At 37.0% G+C, this 20,586-nt stretch overlaps 1 pseudogene; it reads right to left on the bottom strand.

Moving 5' to 3' along the window:
• Positions 1–337: 337 nt before the first annotated feature.
• LOC114207640 (small ribosomal subunit protein uS2 pseudogene) overlaps positions 338–20,586 on the bottom strand; it is a 64,770-nt pseudogene continuing 44,521 nt past the window's right edge.

Here is a 20,586-nt window from a genome sequence, read left to right as displayed (position 1 = left end):
ATGAATATGCCCATGTAACTACCTACCCCCATCAGGATATGGAATATTTCTATCATGGACAAAAGGTCTTTCTTCATTTCTTTGGAATCAATTCTACCACATCTCCTACCCACAACCACCAATCAGATTTTGATCACTATAGATTAGTTTTGTTTTTTTCCTGACTCTAGAGATTTGTTTAAATGGTATCATACAGTATGTTACTCTTTTATGCTTGACATTTAGCCCAGCATTTACTTTTTTTTTCAACTTTTAGAAATTATTTCCATCAACCTTATTTCCGTTTGGTTTGCCTTTGTGGAAGAGCAGCTTAAGGCCACTCAATGGGTGCTTCCACCTATTCAGTGGCCTGAGCAGTGGGAGCTGCAAATCAGTCTTCAGTGGCAGGCTGAGCACCCAGTCTTCAGTAGGGAACTGCTTAATGGCACAGAGGGCACCTGCACACCTTCAGATCAGTCTGTGGCTTCATGTTGAGTAGCAGTGACCTTGAAACTGGAGCAGTCCATTCACCCTAAAACTCCTCCTTGGTCACAGTCTTTTAGCAGCAACCTGTTCTTCCTTCTCAGTATTTTCAGGTTCTTTGTAGAAGTTGAGATCCAGCATGACCTTCCATGGGTGTTCACAGGAAATGGTGCCACACATGTGCAGAACTTCCTGGGCCAGGATCCACCACATCAGACCCACTGAGTGATCTCTCTTCTTATTGCAAGAGATGGCAACGTCCACATAGCACAGAGAAGAGTCTGTGTTACACAGAGAAATGATAGGCAGGTTAACATAAGACGCCTCTGTGAGAGGCTGGTGGTCCACCATAGGATCAGTAACCACCGGAAGTCTGGGCTGCCGGAAGGCTGCCTGGACCTGGTTAGTTGAAGGTTCCAGAGTGAACCAGCAGTAGGAGTGGCTCCAGCAGCAGCAGCAGCACACTTCAGCACAGCTCACTGGCCACTATTCCTGGATGATGTGACACTGACATCAGCCAGGTTTTCAGTGTCAACAAAGGCCTGAGCTGCCAGCAGAAGCATCTCTCATGTTTTCTTGGGATTGATGATGCAGATGCCATCACTTTTCCTTTTGTAGATGTACTATTCCATTTGGAAGTCAAGGTTTGTGCCACCTAAGTGGATTCCTGCTGCAAGGAATTTGAGAACATCCTCCTCCTTCACTTGCAGGACATCAAGGACTCCAGACACTAGAAAAGTTTCCCTTTAAGTGACAATGGGAACCCACAGCAATGCCATATGGACCCCTTTCTGGGTAGCATAGAAAAAGTTCAACATAATGTTTTTGAGATTCATTCATGTAATCATATGTAGCACTATCTTTGTTCCTTTTTATAGCTTAGTAATATTCCATTATAGGAATATACCATTATTTGTTTATCCTTTCACCTACTGATAGATATCTGGGTTGCTTCTAGTTTAGAGCAATTATGAATAAAGTTGCCATTAACGTTTTTGAGCAGTTATTTGGGTAGATATATGTTTTCATTTGCCTTGGATAATACCTAAGACTATAATTGAAGGATTGTATGCATGTTTGACTTAAGAAACATTTTCCAAAGTAGTTGTGCCATTTTATATTTCTACCAGCAATATGTGAGAATTCCCACTGCTGTAAAAAACGTCATTAGAATTTTGATAAGTATTGCTTTGAATCTGTAGATCACATTAGGTAGTTGACATTGAAAAATTAACAAATATTAAGTTTGTCAATCCATGAACATGGGGAATTTTTTCATTTATTTAGGCTTTCTTTAATTTCTTTCAGCAATTTTTTGTAGTTCTTGGTGTACAAGTCTTGTGCCTCTTTGGTTATTCATAAGTATTTTCTTCTTTTGAATGCTACTGTAAATGGAATAGTTTTCTTAATTTGTTTTTTAGATTGTTTATTGCTGGTGCATAGGGCACAACTGATTTTTGTGTGTTGCTCTTGTATCCTGAAACTTTGCTGAATTCATTTATTAAGTTTAGTAACTTTTTTGAGTATTCTTTGGGATTTTTTTTCCTTTTTATTTTATTATTAATTTTTTTGTTTCAAGTTTTTATTTAAATTCCAGTTAGTTAACAGATAGTGTAATATTGGTTTCAAGAATAGAATTTAGTGATTCATCACTTAATAACATCCAGTGCTCATCACAAGTACCCTCCTTAATACCCAGTTAGCCCATGCCTGTCCACCTCTCCTCTATCAATCCTCAGTTTGTTTTCTGTAGTTGGGTCTCTTATGGTTTGCCTCTATCTCTTTTTTTCCCCCCACCCCCTGTGTTCATCTCTTTTGTTTCTTAATATAAGATCATGCCATTTGCAAAAAGGCATGGTTTTATTTTTCACCTTCTCAATTTGTATCTTTTATTTTCTTAACTAAAGAATCTCCCAGTACAATTTGAATAACAATTGTGAAGGAGGACATACCTGTCTTGTTTCTGATCCTATTAGAAAGATTTCAGTCTTTCACCATTGAGTATAATATTAGCTCTAGTTTTTTCTTAAATGCTTTTTATCATTTTAAGTAAGTTCTTTTCTATCCCTAGTTTTCTGAATGTGTTTATCACGACAGGGTGTTAGATTTTGTCAAATCACTTTTATGCATCAATTAACAAAATCATATTTTTTATTCTCTTTAGTCTCTTAATGTGGTATATTTCATTGATTGATTTTCTTATATTGAACCATCCTTGCATTCCCGGAATAAATCCCAGTTGATCATGTTACGTAATCCTTTTAATGTGCTATTGGACCAATGGTGATTTTGTCCCCTGGATAGACACTTGGCAATGTTGAGATATTGATTATCATAACTGGAAGGGTGTGCTACTGGCATCTGATGTGTGGAGGCTAGGGTGTTGCTAAATATTCTATAATGAAGAGGACAGCTCTCTTTCTTCCACACAACATGGGATTAGCCATAGCAAGGTATCATTACTGTTCAGGGTGAGAAACTCTTAATTATGCCAACCCTGCTAACATTCCTTTAGTGTGGACAACCATTCTCTCTCTAACCTATCACCTGATCTCACTTTCTTCAGCCTCCTCCAAACACCTCACCTTCCTCCTACCTTCTTTCATGCTCTAACCATAGCAAACCTCACTTAATTTTGTCTGTCAGCCAAGTTATCTTTTGCTTTCATCTTCCACATGTATATTCCCTCTGATCAGAACATCACTTTCCCTCTCTTACTCCCCAACACCATTACTAGGTTCACTTCTACTCATTCTTCAGCTCTCAGTTACTTCCTCCAGGATGGTTTTCTGATTCCCCTTAGACTAAGAAAGGTACTCTTGCAGCATTTTGCCCAAATGCCAGCACTGCTTATAACATTGCAGTTGTCAGAGTTTGTTAAAATCACATGTTAATTTCAGTCACATATTAGAGCATCCTATCCAATCCTGTTTGCTCCTTTAATCAATCCTAATTGCTATATCATCATGACACACATCTTTGCCATTTATGTAGCTGTGTTTTGTTTTGTTTTTTAAGTTGCAAGAATAATGAATGAGCCCAAACTCATTTTCCTTTATCTGTAGCATTCAGGAAGGGTGGGAGTTAAGAAATATAAGTTAGTGTTTTATGTGTGTACATCTCAGATATATCTGTGAAATAGAAATAACCAATTAAAGTGTTTTAATTTTAGTTATCTAAATTTTTGCTACTCTGCCTAACCCATAGTTAGTTATTAAAATATCTGATTTTTTTAAATTGTCAAATGGTTGATCCAGTATCTGTTCAAAGATTGAGACACAGACCCAGAGTTTTAGAGTACTGATTTTTAGAGTCGGTTCTTGAATAAATTATCACATATACAAGCAAGATTTGAAAGTGGAATTTGGGGCAAAAGAAGGTATCTCATGTCAGCCTTTTAAATCAATAGGTTTGGAGTATGGCTTTCTAGGAATTTCTGATTTCCCAGGCAGTGCCCAATTTCTGGAGAAAGAAACAAAATGTAATCTGCACACAGTCAAATGCCAGGGGCAATATGAGTATTGTGCAAGTTCAAACCAGGTCAGAATAAAAATGACTACTAACCAGCCATCTAGCTTGTAAAATGATATAAGAACTCATTCTCACTTATTGCCCTTTACAAATATTAAAAAATAAGTCATACTGTCAGCAAGATGCCTCAGGTTTCAGTGTTGCTTTAAGGACCAGAAGTGTTTCAAGTAGGAGTTGGCTATGATATGAACTTCTGTAAATCAAGGCTACTTTTTCATTTAATCTAATCAAAGTACTGATAATATATCCTTATGGTTATTTGACAAGCCCCAGTACACCGAGTTAGTAGGAGAAAAGATTTAAGATTTAAGACAAAAGCTAACATCATGTTATTATGGTGTGCTAGATATGTTCTGCCTTTGGGGGATTATAGTTTTCAGTTTGTTTGCTTTTATGTTTCTTAGCATTTTTCAAAAACGCTAATTTCTTCTTTTTCCATTAGCTACATACCAAAACCTCTAGAATTATAGGAGTTTTATAAGGCCTAACAATCTTCTAAATGCATATTATGTTTCTTAGAGTATTTTTGTCTTCCTCATATGTTTGTCCAAATATTTAAATTGAGAATTATTTGGAGCAGTTATGGATTTTATTAACTTATTTTGCTTGCAGACTTTCAGAGCCTCCATTTCCTTGGCTGCAATGTAAAGAATTGGAGAGAAAATTAATCAGGACTTGATATTAAAAAAAAGCGTATGCATGTATATGGGTATGGACTGATCATAGTTGCTTATTAAAATAAATCTTATTATTCTGGTCAAAGTAAATCTGATCCTCAGGTTCATTCCTCACTTTTGTCTTAGCATTCAGTAAGGCAAGAGTACATTTAGCTGGAAGGGTTTTCAGAGATTTGATCCTCCCTAATCAGCTTATCTAAAGTAGAGGCAATGAGTTCTCATTTCATTATCTCCCAGGTCACTATCTTATTATTCCATTTATTTCCTTCTTCATACTTTTTTTTAAATTTTATTTATTTATTTGACAGCACAAGCAGGGAGAGGGAGAAGCAGGCTCCCTGCAGAGCAAGGGGGAGCCCGATATGGGACTGGATCCCAGGACCCCGGGATCATGACTTGAGCTGAAGGCAGTTGCTTAACCAACTGAGCCACCCAGGTGCCCTCCTTCTTCATACTTATTGTAATCTTTATTTATTGTGATTCTGCCTACTTTCTTTTTGTTTCTGACAACACCATCTTTAGAATAAAAGCTCCAGGAGGGCAGGGGCCGTGTTTGCCTTGTTCATTTTTTTTTTTTATCACTGACATGAAGAGCACTTAGTAGGTCATCAACCAATATTTGTTAAATTAAATTTTTTTCGTTGTAGATATCACGTTTTAGGGACTGAAATCAATGCCCTGGGTAAAGCCAGAAGAAGTGAGAAAGGCTTTCACAAAGATTGCATAATCTTTACATTTAGAGCTTCTTCCTGTGTATCTTCTGCATGCCTACTCCTCTTCCTAACACCAACTAGCAACTTCACACATATCCAAAGGAAGGATAGAAGGAAAGCCATTTGGAGAAAAGTACTTTTCTCACTGGTTCTGAAACCTCTTGTCTCCTAATAATCTGATAGGTCATCAATACATCACTGGTGGCTTAACCATTCTAAATGCTATCTATTATATGTATCAGATATAGATAAACATACAATAATATAGGCTATATAAAATAATAATAGAAATATATAATCAATATATAACTATTATAATATGATATAATATATATTATACATGGATTATGATTATATACATTTCATTTATTTTATATGTACTGTATATACTTTATATATACTTTTGTAAAAGTACTTATTATTTGCACATATAATAGAAAAGTTAAAAATGCCTCTTTTCCTTTACTAAGAGATATGGAAATGTGGTTGCTTAAAAACCCTAGCACAGTTTGATAACTACACAACAACCACAAAAAAGACAATTTGTCATTTACAATAAATTATTTATTAATTAATTAGAACTTAATAGAAATGTTTATTATATACAGTAATATAATTTTATAATGGATAAAAAGAGGAAAACTCCTTAAGATTGATACTTTGCATATCATAAATCAAATCCATTTTCAGTGACATAAATTCTTTGAGTTCTAAACTTTTCAAGTCAAATTTATCTGTATTGATATGTACTGTCAGAGATATATGTAAGCACATAGACCTCTCTGACTATACTTTATTCCTCTCTAATCATGAGATTCAATTAGGGCCAATTATTAGATTCAGCTGACCAGAGGAAATTTATCAAGACAATAGTTTCATGTCTTATATACAAAAACAATACAATGAATTTTTCACTTTTTAATCTGTTACTTTGATATCAAATATTCTCAGCATTAAATGTATTTTTTGATTGAATTCCTGCCCACTGGGTAAGACAACCTAACATATAATGAGAGAATCTTTTCTGTCTTCCCAGAATTTTTAGGGACTCCCATTAAGCTAAAGCAGCTATTGAACTGATATTCTCAGGATGTGAAACTTCAATATTTAAAATGGCCTTTCAATTTTATGTGAGTGTATATATATACACTCACATAAAACATAGATTGTTCAAGGAAAAAAATTGAAAAGGGTACCAAAGGGTATTTTTTTTTTAATTGAGGGAGGACCCACTGCAGGGCCTAGAGGTTCAAAAATTTTATAGCAGGGAATCATTGTCTAACAAGAAATATTCTAAATTAAGTATGTACCAATCATGTTTTGTAATTGCCTTCCCTTTAGCTACTGTTAGATTTTACCTTGAAATGGTTTAATTAATTTGTTATTGGTTGAATTATAGAGACACTGTCCTACCTGAGTCAATTACCTCATCATTTTGAAATTGCTATCTCTCATCTCAGAATATTTTTCATACCACAGCTTTCAGCATTTCTTATGCACCATAAACGTATTGTTCACATTTTGTTATATAATGCTTACTTTGTTACATTCATGCCCACATGATGATACCTTGAAGTAAACAGGATGGCATGTGTGGCCAAGATACAGAGAGGGCCCCACCTCCACCTTGTGATTCCCCATTAATCTCGGGCCAGCTATCATGTTCCTTGTCATCAGATCAACTTCTCTAACTCAGTCTAGTTTGACTTCCTCCCTGCTCCACAATTTGTCAGTTACAAAACTGGCATCCAAACAAGAAAAATACATTCCTACAGTCACACAGAAAATTAGAAGACAGTACTTTCAGCAGAAGTCAGGTATATAGATAAACAACTGTCCTATGGAAGCCTCAAGGAATGGAATCGCTGAGTTTAGAAGTGAGGAATTTAGCTGTGCTGGTTTTTAGCTGCTGACCTAACTTTTTTCCTTTTGAATGTCAACAGCCTCCGACAGATACATACTACTACACAGCAACATTGCGGTAGCTGTTTGTTTCTCAAGTTTTTGATCAAATGACATTAGAACTTCTGATTTTCCCTTTAGCAACCCAAATATATTCAAATTATAAATTGAAAGATATTGGACTTCTAATGACTCAAGCTTTAAGTGTACTATTAAGTTCTATAAAGCTATTTTGGATAGGTAGTTTTTCATTCTTATCTCATCTAATCTTCATTTCAATATTGGAACAACTGGGTATATGCCTTCTTTTATTTGTATGGTTTTCTTTTTAGTATTTATGTAAATGGATATAAGTGAAAACTGAGTAAAATATATTCCAGGAAGGATATTAGACCACTGATACAGCTAATGCCATTCTTGGGAACCATTTAGGAAAAAATGGATTAATTTAAAAAAGAAAGTTATAGAATATTACTAATCTTAAAAGATCAGCAGTGTGCTCTTCTAGAACTGTGACTCTGGAGAATGTATACAGAGCAGTATGAGTACCACAGACTTCAGGAGGTGCTTTTAAAATTATGTGCATATGTTAAGTGTCAGAGGGCTCAACTTTTCCTGTTTGCCTGGGATTGTCCTGATTATAGAATTCAAAATTTTGCATCCCAAGAAATCCTCCATTCACAGGCAGCTCAAGAAATTTGGTCCTGTTGGTCTGGCCAAACGTTCTGAGTGAAAAAGTAGCCAGGAATGCAGTGTCTTCGGGTATGTAGGCACAAGTTGGAAGAAAATTTGGGCTGATTTTTGGCTACAACCTTTCCTAGTATTGTGACCTAAAGCAAATCACCCAACTGTTCACTCTCACTCCCCATTTTTCCCTAAAATATAAATAATACTTTCCTCACATGTATTTATGAAGTTTAAGTAAAATATGAATGTGAAATGTATTCTAACATTCCTAATGCTATATAAATATGTTTTTCTTAACTCTGACAAGTTTGTAGCATCAATGTTGGTACATACAACACTTTCTATGTAATAACTGCTGGAAACATGTATACTGTAACTTGAATGTTAAGTGTACATGACTTGGTTCTAGATATGAGTTTTTGTTTACTTATCAATATTGATTTCAAGTCCCAGGTCATGCTTTTGGAAACTATTTACATTAGGCAATGTTTATTTGTATAAACTAACTTTTGTCTTCTTTTTAAACTTTTCATCATTACCTATATTAAATACTAAATTCTTTTGTATATATACATATAAACATACATGTCTAGGTAGACATAGATATGTTTCCTTAATGTGAAGTTTAAAAATTGGTTTGAAAGGCCAAACCTTAATTTTTAGTGTGACTAATCTATTAAAAGTTCTGTCTTCTCTATCTTCTCTTTACTTAATGAAAAAGCCAATTTCAAAACAAGAAGATTGATTAATAGCAATAGTCTTGGTATTCTAGCAGTAAAAATCCTTGCTGAAGTCCAATCTTCATAAAAGGCACTGACTGTATTTTAAGGCTAATATCTAATAGATGGCAGAATTTAATAACTGTAGCTGATGCTGTCCATTTGCTGAGTGATTTTTCTTACACCACTACCCACCCCCAAGATTGACCACTACAACCCTGATGACTAGCTAATACTGTGGAAACCTATCTCTGACTGTTTTCTCACATGGGAAACATGCTTTCCTCCATGCAGGACAAACTAGAACTGCCTGAGAGTTAATACTCCCAGAAGCAACCCTCAATCAATAATGGATGGGGAAACGATAAATAAATACCCATCTTCTGTGCCCTTCAGTTGGGATAACTGTACATTGTTCTGTACCCAGTGTACTCAGTTCCTCAGAGAGACTGAGATTCAGTTGACCACAGTGATAATAGGCCTGATAACAAACCTTTATCTTCATTTCCTGTCTGAGTAATCCATTTCTCTTCTGCTGTTTCTTGGGATCACCTTCCAAAATATCTTCTTGAATTCAAGTCCTTAATTCATAATCTACTTTGAGGGGAACTCAAAATAAGAAAATAATGTTTGATAAAGAAATTAATCCACCTGGATGAAAAGATATACACATATACAGGTAAGCCTCTGCCTCTTTGTCTCAACATGCAAATCATGTCATCTTTCTCTCAGTTGGTTTATAACAACTGTTACAAATGGAACCCAGTTAAGATTTGGGGAGAGTAAGTCCTTCCTTAATTAAGATGGAACTTATTATTTTACTCTGTCTCTAGAGATTCTTTAAGTATAAATAATAAAGCTGAAGTCATAGAATATAAAGAAGAGCAAAGGAACTGAGAACTGTTCTTCTCAAATGGGAGGTTGACCCATTAACATAAGAGGCAGACCCTGGAGATGTTCCATAAAACTAAGTTCTGCTAAAGCCTGCTCTGATATCTCCTATGTGATAAAAGTTCTTGACACTTAGCAGGAGTTGATGTCTTGATAGTCTACCTGTGAATGGTAAGTCTGCAGGGGATATGGAGGACTATGGTATGTATCCTAGAAATTCAGCACAAGAGCTCAGAAATAGGTAGAGTGTGAATTATGAGCCACTAGTCACATAAAGCCTGATGGTCATGTCTCATAACCTATTCTGCCCTGGGATATGTGGTACACAAAGGGAGGTTCTTGTTAATGCTGGTGGGAGCTATGCGCAAGCTTCCACATGAACAGTTAGTCCTTCAGAGTCTAATCAAAGGCTGCTTAGGGGGTTATTCTCCTTGAGTTAATGGAAGTATGAGTGTTCAATGAAGGCAAATTAGCCCCAGAAGACAGGGAAGCAAATTAAACCTTTATTTTGATTTGAATTGGGAGTGAATAAAGTGTTCACTGCTCACTAAACTCAAGTGAAGTTAACATGTGAGAATGAATGGAGACAAACTTCTCTGTGTGGCAGGGAAGACCTCAGGGCTCTTTGCACCCAGGAATCTCCCAGGGCAGAGCTGAGATGGAGGTGGGCATTCATCATACCCTGGGGGTGATGGGGATTTTCAGTAAATGCTGTATCAATGTAGTTAAATCTTCCCAGAACCAATAAAAATGCCCTTGCCTTTTCTATCCTCTATTACAAGTAATTGCTATTCATCTGCTTATGGATATCCTGGAAGTAGTCACAGAGTACTTGGAGTGCCCGGGGGATGAAAAGTTTGAAGGAAAAATCTAGCTGTATATCATTGGCATTCATGAGAAAATTCACATTAGATGTTTGAAAGGCAGGTCCCCAGGAGGCAATAGAGAAATCAGGAACAATATTGTGCCAAAAATACTACTCTGGCCAGGACATCGGGGAGTTTATGTCAGGTAGAGTGAAGGAAAGTGATTTGAAAAGAAAAGATGTATGTGCTTTTCTATATGCATTTAGTTTATTTGTATGTTTACATCCCCTGAAAAACTAGTATGTTCTGGGAACTGACAACCAGATTGGGCCTGAACTTGTGAAATATGCAGCTGTGCTTGTATTTCTTTGACTCTAAAATCTTTGAATAACATCTCGTAACATGATCAATACATTTTTAAACTCATATTCTTTTAAAATCTGTTTGTAACCAGTAAGCCAAAAATGTCTTGTACCTGGGTACCATTTTATATTTGGAAAGGCAGGTTTAAGCCACTGGGGGTCCAGATGCAGAATCTGAAGTTGTTGCCTTTTTCTAGAAGTTATGCACCTTTTCTGGGCCCTAAAGATCAATTGTCCCATTGATGTCATACCGGACACATACGTTCAAAAAAAGATATGAAGAGGTGGGTGGGCGATACCACCCTTGCCTGGGGTCACTTTAGTGCAAAAAGAATTCTTCCTTCACTTATGTTCTCATTCTCAGTCACTTGAAGGCAGGTAGTCCAGATTATTTTAAAGACCTGATTTAAAAGGTCTAGTGTATCACCTTTCATGGAGATTTTGCTAAATTCTATCAAGATAACAAAGAGAACAGTAACTCTCAAAATTATTATTGCTTCTGGATGGCTTTTTTCCATAACACTCTGGAATACATTTAAGTTGCTTGTAAGTACCAACAAATCACCCATTCACTCAGTGATTTAATGTAACTTAACCCCTCCTGTGTACAAGGACACAGACGTACACACACGCACACACACAACCACACAACCCTGAAAAATAGATGGTGCAAAATATATCATAAAAAAGCAAAACCACCTTAAATGTTTCATTCGTTCCTTCATTAAAGATAAATCAGAAATTGAAAGGAAAGCAAAAGCATTTCTAAATGAAGATAAAATAAAAATCTTCATGGAATAAAGGTCATTGGATCTTGGCAGAATGCTAAAATTAGAGAATTCTGGAAAGATGGCCCAACATAATCAAAGATAGAAGCATCCTTGAAAATGACCTGATCTTTTAAATTTGTTTTTTTGTACTTAATAATGATGATAATGATGACAGTAATAGTAGCAACTATTATTTGTTGAGCTCTGACTTCATCTGAGATGCTCTTTTAAGCGGTTTATATGAATTAATGTGTCCTCACTCCAAACCTGGAAAGAAGCTATTATTATTATCATCATTTTACTGAGGAGGAAACTAAGGCACAGAAGAGTTTAGTAACCTGTATGTACCAAATCTCTCCCCTAGTGAGAGGCAGAGTTTGAACTGGAAGGAGCACCTTGGCTACAAAGCATGGACTACTACTGCTTTCTCTTGAGGAGCCCACAGAGCCACTGAGTCAATGACTGTTTTTCTTATTTCCCTGCAGACATGGATGGTCTGAGAGAATCAATGCCATCTTTGAGAGCAACACTTTGCTCTTATTCTTACTACAGCCCCTCCTTCCTTAGACTTTCTCCCCAATTACCTTCACATTTCAACCTGCCACCTGTGTTACAAAGTAACTAATACTCTTCAGAGTAATTCCAAACATGTATATCCAGATAGCTGACAACAATCCTGTGCTTCCTATATATAATAGGAAAAGGGCCCTTGTTTTGAAATCAAAAAAGATCTGGGTACAAGGTCCAGCTCAGGTACATACCATCTATGTGCTTTTGACCCAATAATACTTGAAGTAGTGTTACATTATTTTTGGAAGTTTCCCTCCTACTTGTCTCTGTTGAATTACCTGCTCACTCATCTCAGTTTAGAATTCTGAGACCCAGAATTGTTGCTGAACTTACTGAAATTATGTCACTGATTATAGGCAGTGAGCCCTTTGGACTCCTGGTTCAACCCCTTCCCCCTTCCCATCACTGGGCCAGTCTACCCTTGGGGAAGCTCTGCAGAAGGCACTGAGTATGGTTTTCACATCCTCTCTTAACTCCCTCCCCACTGTTAATAGCTCGCAAGACTCTTATCTAGATCTGGATGCAAATTAGCCTTTCAGTTTTGTCCTAAGTCACCACAGAGTACATAATATAAAACAGTGCTTTTAAAGGAGTATGCACACTTTATCCTGTGTGGGTCTAGGAAAGTTAGTTAATCTCTCTGAGCCTTACTTTCTTTTTTCTTGGTAATTTAAGAAATCAAAAAGAGACATTTTATTTGAGAAAGCACTTTTCACACTATAGATCAGTTTATAAAAGTGGGTACTATTTATATGAACATGAGTTCTAAGTATTAGAAGGTAGTTAGGTCCTGTTAGTAAGAGGGCAAGAAGCAGACGTGAAGTGGGAGAAAACTGTGACAGTATCTTAATGCCCTCCCCTTGGGAAAGTGTCTGATCAGGTCAACAGTTGCATTTATTTTGCCTGCAAATGCTACCTCCAAAGGTGATAGAATGTGCCAAGGGCTGGGAATGGTCGGTCCCCCATGCCTCTTTCCACAGTCTCTCCTTTCAGGGCCCATGTATTTAAAGAGAATAACACACCTTCAACAAAAGAGACTGATCCGCATTTCTGTAACTTCAAAAAGCCAAGGAATGGGGCCCTTAAGAGACTGAGGTATAATGGCATTCCCTGTTCCCAAATGAGTTATTTTTTTTCTTTTTCTCCTTTTTATGTTTATTATTTTCAAATTTCTTGCCTCTCAATAACAGAGGAATTTCCCAGACTTTTGCAGCAACAGTGTTGACGGGCAACTGCATTTTCCTCTTGAGGCGACTCCTATTTCTGTGAGGTCAGGACTGCCAGTGGGAGCACATATCAGGGGACAGGTTGATGGAAGAGAAGGCAAAAGGTCCAATTGTCCAGGGGCCGGGGACCATGAACCTTAGCCAAAGGGAACAGAATGAAATCAGTGTACATCCTGCTGTGAGTGTTCACAATTTTTTTCACCCTTTCTCCCTTAATGGATAGCCTTGGAGGAAAGTGTGTTCTTTCTCAGCAGAGAGCCTACAACTGCATACTTTTAATGTATTCATGATAATATGACTATACAGATTTTCTTTTAATAATTCTCTTCCAGGTAGGTCAAAAAATTCACACATCCAGTAAAAAAAGATATGCCATTAAGTGTGGTCAGAAAATCACTGATTGGCATGAAAGCGTTTAGAATCCAGCCAATTTTCCTGATCAGCTATGCAAGAGAGAGACACTTTAGTCATTTAATCCCTGATGTATATCTTGAGCTTTTCCAATTTAGAGAGTTCTCTCAAATCCTTTATTTAGTTGATCCCTACAAAAATTAGGAGCAATCAGTAGGACAGCTGTTACTGCCCCAATATTTACCGTGAGCAACCTAAGAACAGAGGTTGCCAACAAGACTTACTCAGATTGTATCACTAGCTATTGGCAGAGATGGAACTTGGAGACCTTTGTATTTCTGGTCCAGGGCTCTTTTGCCTGGATCAGGTTTTCCCAAAGTGCTTCTTTGGAGCATTCACCCTAGGAAACGCACTGTAGAAAACAGAATCCAAGGATCGTGGAAGTCTGAGCAACACTATATACCATACCTTTCTCTTCAAATGTTATGATATACCTTCGAGTAGCAGAGACAGTGAAAAATACTGCAGGAATTTGTTCACCTTATCCAACCTGGTGTTTTGCATAGTATTTGACTGCATGCTACTTTTTTTTAAGCCGGAAAAGCACATGATGGGAACCCTTTCCCGTGCCATATAGCTTTATAACCGTTCAGATTCTTCACAAGGAAGGAGGAATCATCCATTTGCAACTCTAAGGAAGGATCTTTCTTTTTCAATGCTAAGAAATTTGAGGTGCCTCTCTCAGAGCCACCTTTGGGCAAAATTGTAAAGTCTATAAAATTCTGGTGGGAAACACAGGCTCAGTATCTAAACAGATACTGGTCGGATTTGGGACTTTTCTGCCACTGATTAGTTGGCTGCACTTTGTTCAGTTCCTTACCCCTCCCAGCTTTAGTCCCCAATGAGAGCAGTCATTGTACATATCTTGCAGGACTACTGGGTAAATTAGATGCGACAGTGCACGTACAATCCTTGGCATAGAGCCTGGTCAGTATTCAAAAAGTCATATTACTCTTCTTCCTGTCATTTTCCCTTTCAGCCAGCCCCCTGGTATTTCATTCTTTCTCCCCTTCCTCCTGTATTTTTGCGCGGTCATACAATCCAAAACGACTCTGCTTCTAGCTCTCTCACCTGGGTGGTGTCGGGCAGAGATGGCAAAGACCAGGCAGGTGGTAAGAAAGAGTGAGATGGTATGGGTCTGAGATAGTCGGGGTCCCCCAGACACAGGCGAACAGTGGAAAAGGGCCGACACTCCTGAAACTGGTTGTCGTTAATGCATTTTTGTTGTATTGTTACTGTGTGGAAATGTGGACCCAGTGATGCCAAATCTGTAGATTTTTTAAAAAATTCTTTATATATATACCACGTCTTCTTTATCCATTCATCTGTTGATGGTCATCTGGGCTCTTTCTGTAGTTTGGCTATCGTGGACATTGCTGCTGTAAACATTGGGATGCAGGTGCCACTTCGAATCACTGTATTTGTATCCTTTGGGTAAATACCCAGTAGTGCAATTGCTGGGTCGTAGGGTAGCTCTATTTTCAACTTTTTGAGGAACCTCCATACTGTTTTCCAGAGTGGCTGCATCCGTTTGCATTCCCCCCCAAGTGTAAGAGGTTTCCCCTTTCTCCACATTCTCACCAACACCTGGTGTTTCCTGAGTTGTTCATTTTAGCCATTCTGACAGGTGTGAAGTGGTATCTCTTCAGATATTTAAAGAGAAACCCAAATGTTCATTTTTATATGGGTTTCCCAGTATGTAAATACTCTGCTACAAAAATCTAGCCTTTGGACCACCACCTAATGAACCTGGTCCAGAGGATTTCTGGCTTCCTGCTCTAATATAGAACTAAAAAGCTACAAGTTTAGAAGGGCTTAAGAGGCCATCTGGTTTAACCTTCTCCCTAATGCAAAAATGCCCTCTGTATTATCCAGGAAAGGTGTCATCTAGCTACTCTTATATACTCCTAGTCATAAAGAACTTGGTATCCCAAGGAGAAAACGTTTCACTTTTACTCTTTGTAGGAACAATTTCATGGAATACTCATATAAACCCCATGCAGTAGATAATAATTTTTCCATTACAATTATCACAAAACTTAGGCTCCGAGAGACTATTTTACTTCCTCTAAAGTCACAAAGCTATTAAGTATCTGGAGGTTGTGAGACAGAAGCCCAGACTGTCTAGGTTTTAAAGCCAGTACACTTAACCACTGGCTAAACAATTCTACTTGTTAAATGCTCTGGGCTGATACTAAGCTGAAATTTGCTGCCCTGAAATGTCTACCCTTTGGTCACAGTTCTGCTCTCCTGAGACACAAATAATAAGTCTAATCCTTCTTCCACAAGACAGCCCTTCAAATATTTGAAGATGGCTCTTCTCTGCCTGCTAAATCCTCTCTTCTCCAGGCTAAACACACTCATTTCTTTCTACTGATCCTCTCATAAGTTGCTAGGCACTTCATCATCCTTTCCCTGCTCCCCAGGAGGGAGTTTCGATTTCTCAAAATTCCTCTTAAACCATGATATTTAGAAGAGAAAACAACCCCCCATGTGGTTACATAAGTGCAGGTTAAGACAGAAGTAACACCTCCCTTGTTTTGACCACTGTGCTTTTATTAATGCAATCTTGGTTATATCTGATTTTTGGCAACTATGTAAAAAATAGGCAAAATTAAACGTTGGCCTAGAATCACCACATACGTGTGTGTTGTGTCCTTTTTTAACCATTGATTGATATAAAGTCACTTTTCCCCACCCCACTCCAATTCTAAATAAGTAAATCATTTTTTAAACCTAAGTATAAGACTTAATATATATTTTTATTAAATATGATTTATCAGATTTAGGTAATATTCTGGCCTATACTGATCTGTTTTGTTTTGTTTTTCTTTAATTTGAAAAATGTAGCAAAGCAGAAATTTTTTAAAAAAATTCTTCTAACTTTTTTTAGGCATGGAAAGAAGTAAAAGGTTTTTTGTTGTTTTTTTTTTCTACTGCTCTAATACTGTTCCCCAGATTTTATACTTTCCCCAAAGTAAAACAAAAACACTTCACACACTTAAGTGTTTTAAAATAGGGTCTTGCTATAAATATTCTTGTTTTGATTATTTTTTGGTTAATTTGTGATCAAGAGGCAAAAAAGTGAAAAGAGAAATAATCTCCTTGCTGTTTAATATATATATATATATAATATATGTTATGTTATTATATACATGTTAAAATATATATATGTTATACCAAATCATATGTCATTATTATATGTATATTTTATACAGTAGCAAAGTTCAAAAATATCTGAATTAAAAATAATGGAATAAATGCATACACTTCATTCTTTGTAATCCAGATATTTCTGAAATTTGTTACCTGATGTGTTTACTATCCCTCTCAGCTTTTGTCATTACAGAGATTAAGCAAATATTCAGTAGGCTTGGGCTGAGAACTTAACCACTAGAAACTACTCTCCATGTCATTCTTTAACCAGGGATTGGTAAACTGCAACCTTGGACTAAACTCTATCCTTGATTGTTTTTTGGTAAATAAAGTTTTATTAGAACACAGCTACTCCATTTGTTACTGTCTTGTCAATGGCTGCTTTTATGCTACAACAGTCCAGTTTAAGTAGTGGTGACAAAGGCCAAATGATCTGCAAAACCAAAGTATTTACTATCTGATCCTTTACAGAAAAAGTTTCCTAACTTCTGTTTTCGCGGTTGGTTTGCAGTCCATTCGTTCTATTATACTGGGAACTAAAACTGGCATATCCCTATCCCTATGTTAAATGATACTGAAAGCAAAGAAATCATTTAGTTATTTGCTTCAGGAAATACTTGCTTCTACAGGATAAAACTTACATTTCAAGACGCAATCAAGAGTCTCACCTCATGGTGCCCATCAATCTAAAGCTATTATTCCATAAACTGTGCCCAGTCCTACTCAGGTTCTCGTCTTGCAAGAACAACTTTAAAATCACTCAGCTCAGGCTGTAAAATCCTATATATATATATCATCCATAATAACTTCCCCTTCTGAGGTAGTGCTAAGACTGTGTCAAGTTATATTCTCTTCTTCTGCAGTAAGTCTAGTAAACTTGGATTTGGCTGAACAGGTATTTCTTGTCTCCCTTTTGGGAGTGGAGAGTGGACATTACAAAGCCTCCAAACTAGTATCACCCATCCTGCATTCTCTTATTCTGATTAACGTAAACACCGAGGGCATTGCTCTCTGGTATAATTACCCATATTTTACGTTTGAGAAAATGGACCCACAGAAGCTGAAGCTATTTAGACTTGGGTGGCATGCCCTGTGTCGCAGATCAAGAGGGATAACTAGTAAGGAGAACCCACCGTCAGGGTTCTGCTGGGAAGTCCCAAGTCTATTCTAGGTCCTGAACTGAATTGGAATAAACATTTACCTGCTCTAGGCCTCAGTGTCCTCATCAATGCAAGCAAAGGGCTGGCCTATCTTATCCATACAGTTCCTTTAAATTCTGCAATCCACTGAAAATATGAGTTTTTAGCAGTTAGAAAATCCGTTTTTCCACACTAATCTGTTTCAGTGAGACTCCTCAAGCAAAAGGCATCTGAGATCAACTGTATTAAAGACTAAGTTGAGTTCTACAGCTTGGTTGCTCTAATAACAACAACGAAAATATACAAATGATTCTAACTATTTTCATAACATATTTGCATTTATTTCATGCTGTTAACAACTTAACATGTAATCATGCCTCCTCTAAGAAAAGAAGTAATACTTCTGTGATTGCATTAAACACGCTGTGTTCTATCTTTCTACTAATCTATCATCTATTATGACTGCCTATTTTGAGAGCTGACATAACAATTATCATAAGTGATAGCATTATATTCTGAAAACAAAGAATGTGGTAGTACCATTTATCTTGCTACTTTGCCTGACTTAATGGCAGTCGGGATTTCCTAGTCCAAGCCAGATTTTTTTCAGATCATAAATATTTCATCTTTTAATTTATTATTGATTTAGTTTGATAGTAAATAACTCCATGAATGCTGAGGTTGGAAATCTGTTGTAAAAATTGTTAAGCATATTTTTTTCTGTCCGTCGGTGGAATTTGATCACACTAAAATACAACAGTGAAGTGAAGGTACCTGAAGAAAATGGATTTGGGATTTTTAATTTATCTGATGCAGTTAATTAACTGGTCAATTAAAAACAAAAGGGCAATTAGTGCTGAGCCCATTTGTTCTGATGATGAGTACACAATCTGAAAATGGATCTTGATCTCTGCTACAAAATTCTTTAATGTCAAAGCAGTGTTGCTGTAAGTAGAGGAAGAATAAGCCCCTTAGAACTAATGCACTTTCAACAACGGTTTTTTTTCATGCTAAAGTAACATAAGTGAAACCCAATTAGAGAGAGAAGTTGACCAATATTTTAAGTAATATTCCTGCATGGGCCATTCTATTACCTGTATTTAGAGCCATTCCAATCACCAAGCCTTTCAGTAGTAGTGGTAGTTTGTTTTGATTGTTCTATCAAAGTGAGAAAATCGTTTCAGATAGTACAGAAGAGGTAAGGAACAGTTATAATTTGTAATTCACTTCAAGATTTCTATAAAGAGTGTATATTAATGAACATAATTCTCCATCACCCAGACTGGTATCACCTACATATCTCTATTATTAAAGAGCATCAGATTGAGAGTTGGACAAGAATAACTTCCCATATTTTCATTCTGTCTTTCAATGTGATATATTAGGTCATCTTAAGCATTCTCTGAAGCTTGTGCGTATGGTTGGGGAGTACCCACTAGAATCCTGTATGAGCCCTTTTCAAAGGCTTGTTACAGAGCTACACATGCACATTCACCCTGACTTTAAAAAAAAAAAAAAAGATTGATTTATTTATTTTAAAGGGTGGGGAGCAAAGGGAAAGAATCTTTTAAGCAGATTCCCCACTGAACGCAGAGCCTGATGCAGGGCCTGATCCCGCCACCCATGAGATCATGACCTGAGTCGAAACCAAGAGTCAGATGCCTAACTAACAGAGTCACCCAGGGGCTCCACACCTTGCCCCCCCCTTTTTTTAAACTCCTGTCCCTAGTTCCCAGCACAAACAGAAGTTGGAAACCTCTTTTTTAAAAGAAAAAGAATTTTTCTCTTTTGATAAATCCCATGGTCTTCCATATCAGCTGGAATACCACAGTTGAACATGACAACTGCCCCCCCAGAATTTCCTTGCTGCTTGAGGCTTAGCCAATACTTGACTTTCCTAATTAATTCCTTGTTTACTGGCAATTGTATGCAGTTCATAGACTGATGAATGGTTTTATAGCCAAGGGGTAGATTGAGTGATAGCGTTCCAATTCTAAAAAAGCATTTATTCTTTTTTCTTATTAACATATAATGTCTTATTTGTTTCAGGGATACAGGTCTGTGATTCATCAGTCCTACACAATTCACAGCGCTCACCATAGCACATACCCTCCCCAATGTCCATCACCCAGCCACCTCATCCCTCCCACACCCCTCCACTCCAGCAAACCTCAGTTTGCTTCCTGAGATTAAGAGTCTTTTATGGTTTGTCTCCCTCTCTGGTTTCATCTTGTTTCATTTTTCCTTCCTTTCCCCTATGATCCTCTGCCTTGTTTGTCAAATTCCACATATCAGTGAGATCATATGATAATTGTCTTTCTCTGATTGACTTATTTCGCTTAGCATAATACCTTCTAGTTCCATCCACATCGTTGCAAATGTCAAGCTTTTGGTTTTTTGATGGCTGCATAATATTCCATGGTGTGTGTGTGTTTGTGTGTGTGTGTGTGTGTGTGTGTGTGTGTGTGTGTGTGTCACATCTTCGGCCATCTTGGCTCTTTCCATAGTTTGGTTATTGTGGACATTAAAAAAGCAATTATTCTGACCCATACAAAGAAACTGTT

This window comes from Eumetopias jubatus, unplaced genomic scaffold, assembly GCF_037043125.1.
Source record: "Eumetopias jubatus isolate StellerSeaLion01/CBP00866 unplaced genomic scaffold, mEumJub1_p1.0 scaffold_1, whole genome shotgun sequence".
Classification (NCBI taxonomy): Eukaryota; Metazoa; Chordata; class Mammalia; order Carnivora; family Otariidae; genus Eumetopias; species Eumetopias jubatus.
The sequence above is the reverse complement of the archived record's forward strand: the minus strand, read 5'-3'. Positions and strand labels throughout refer to the sequence as shown.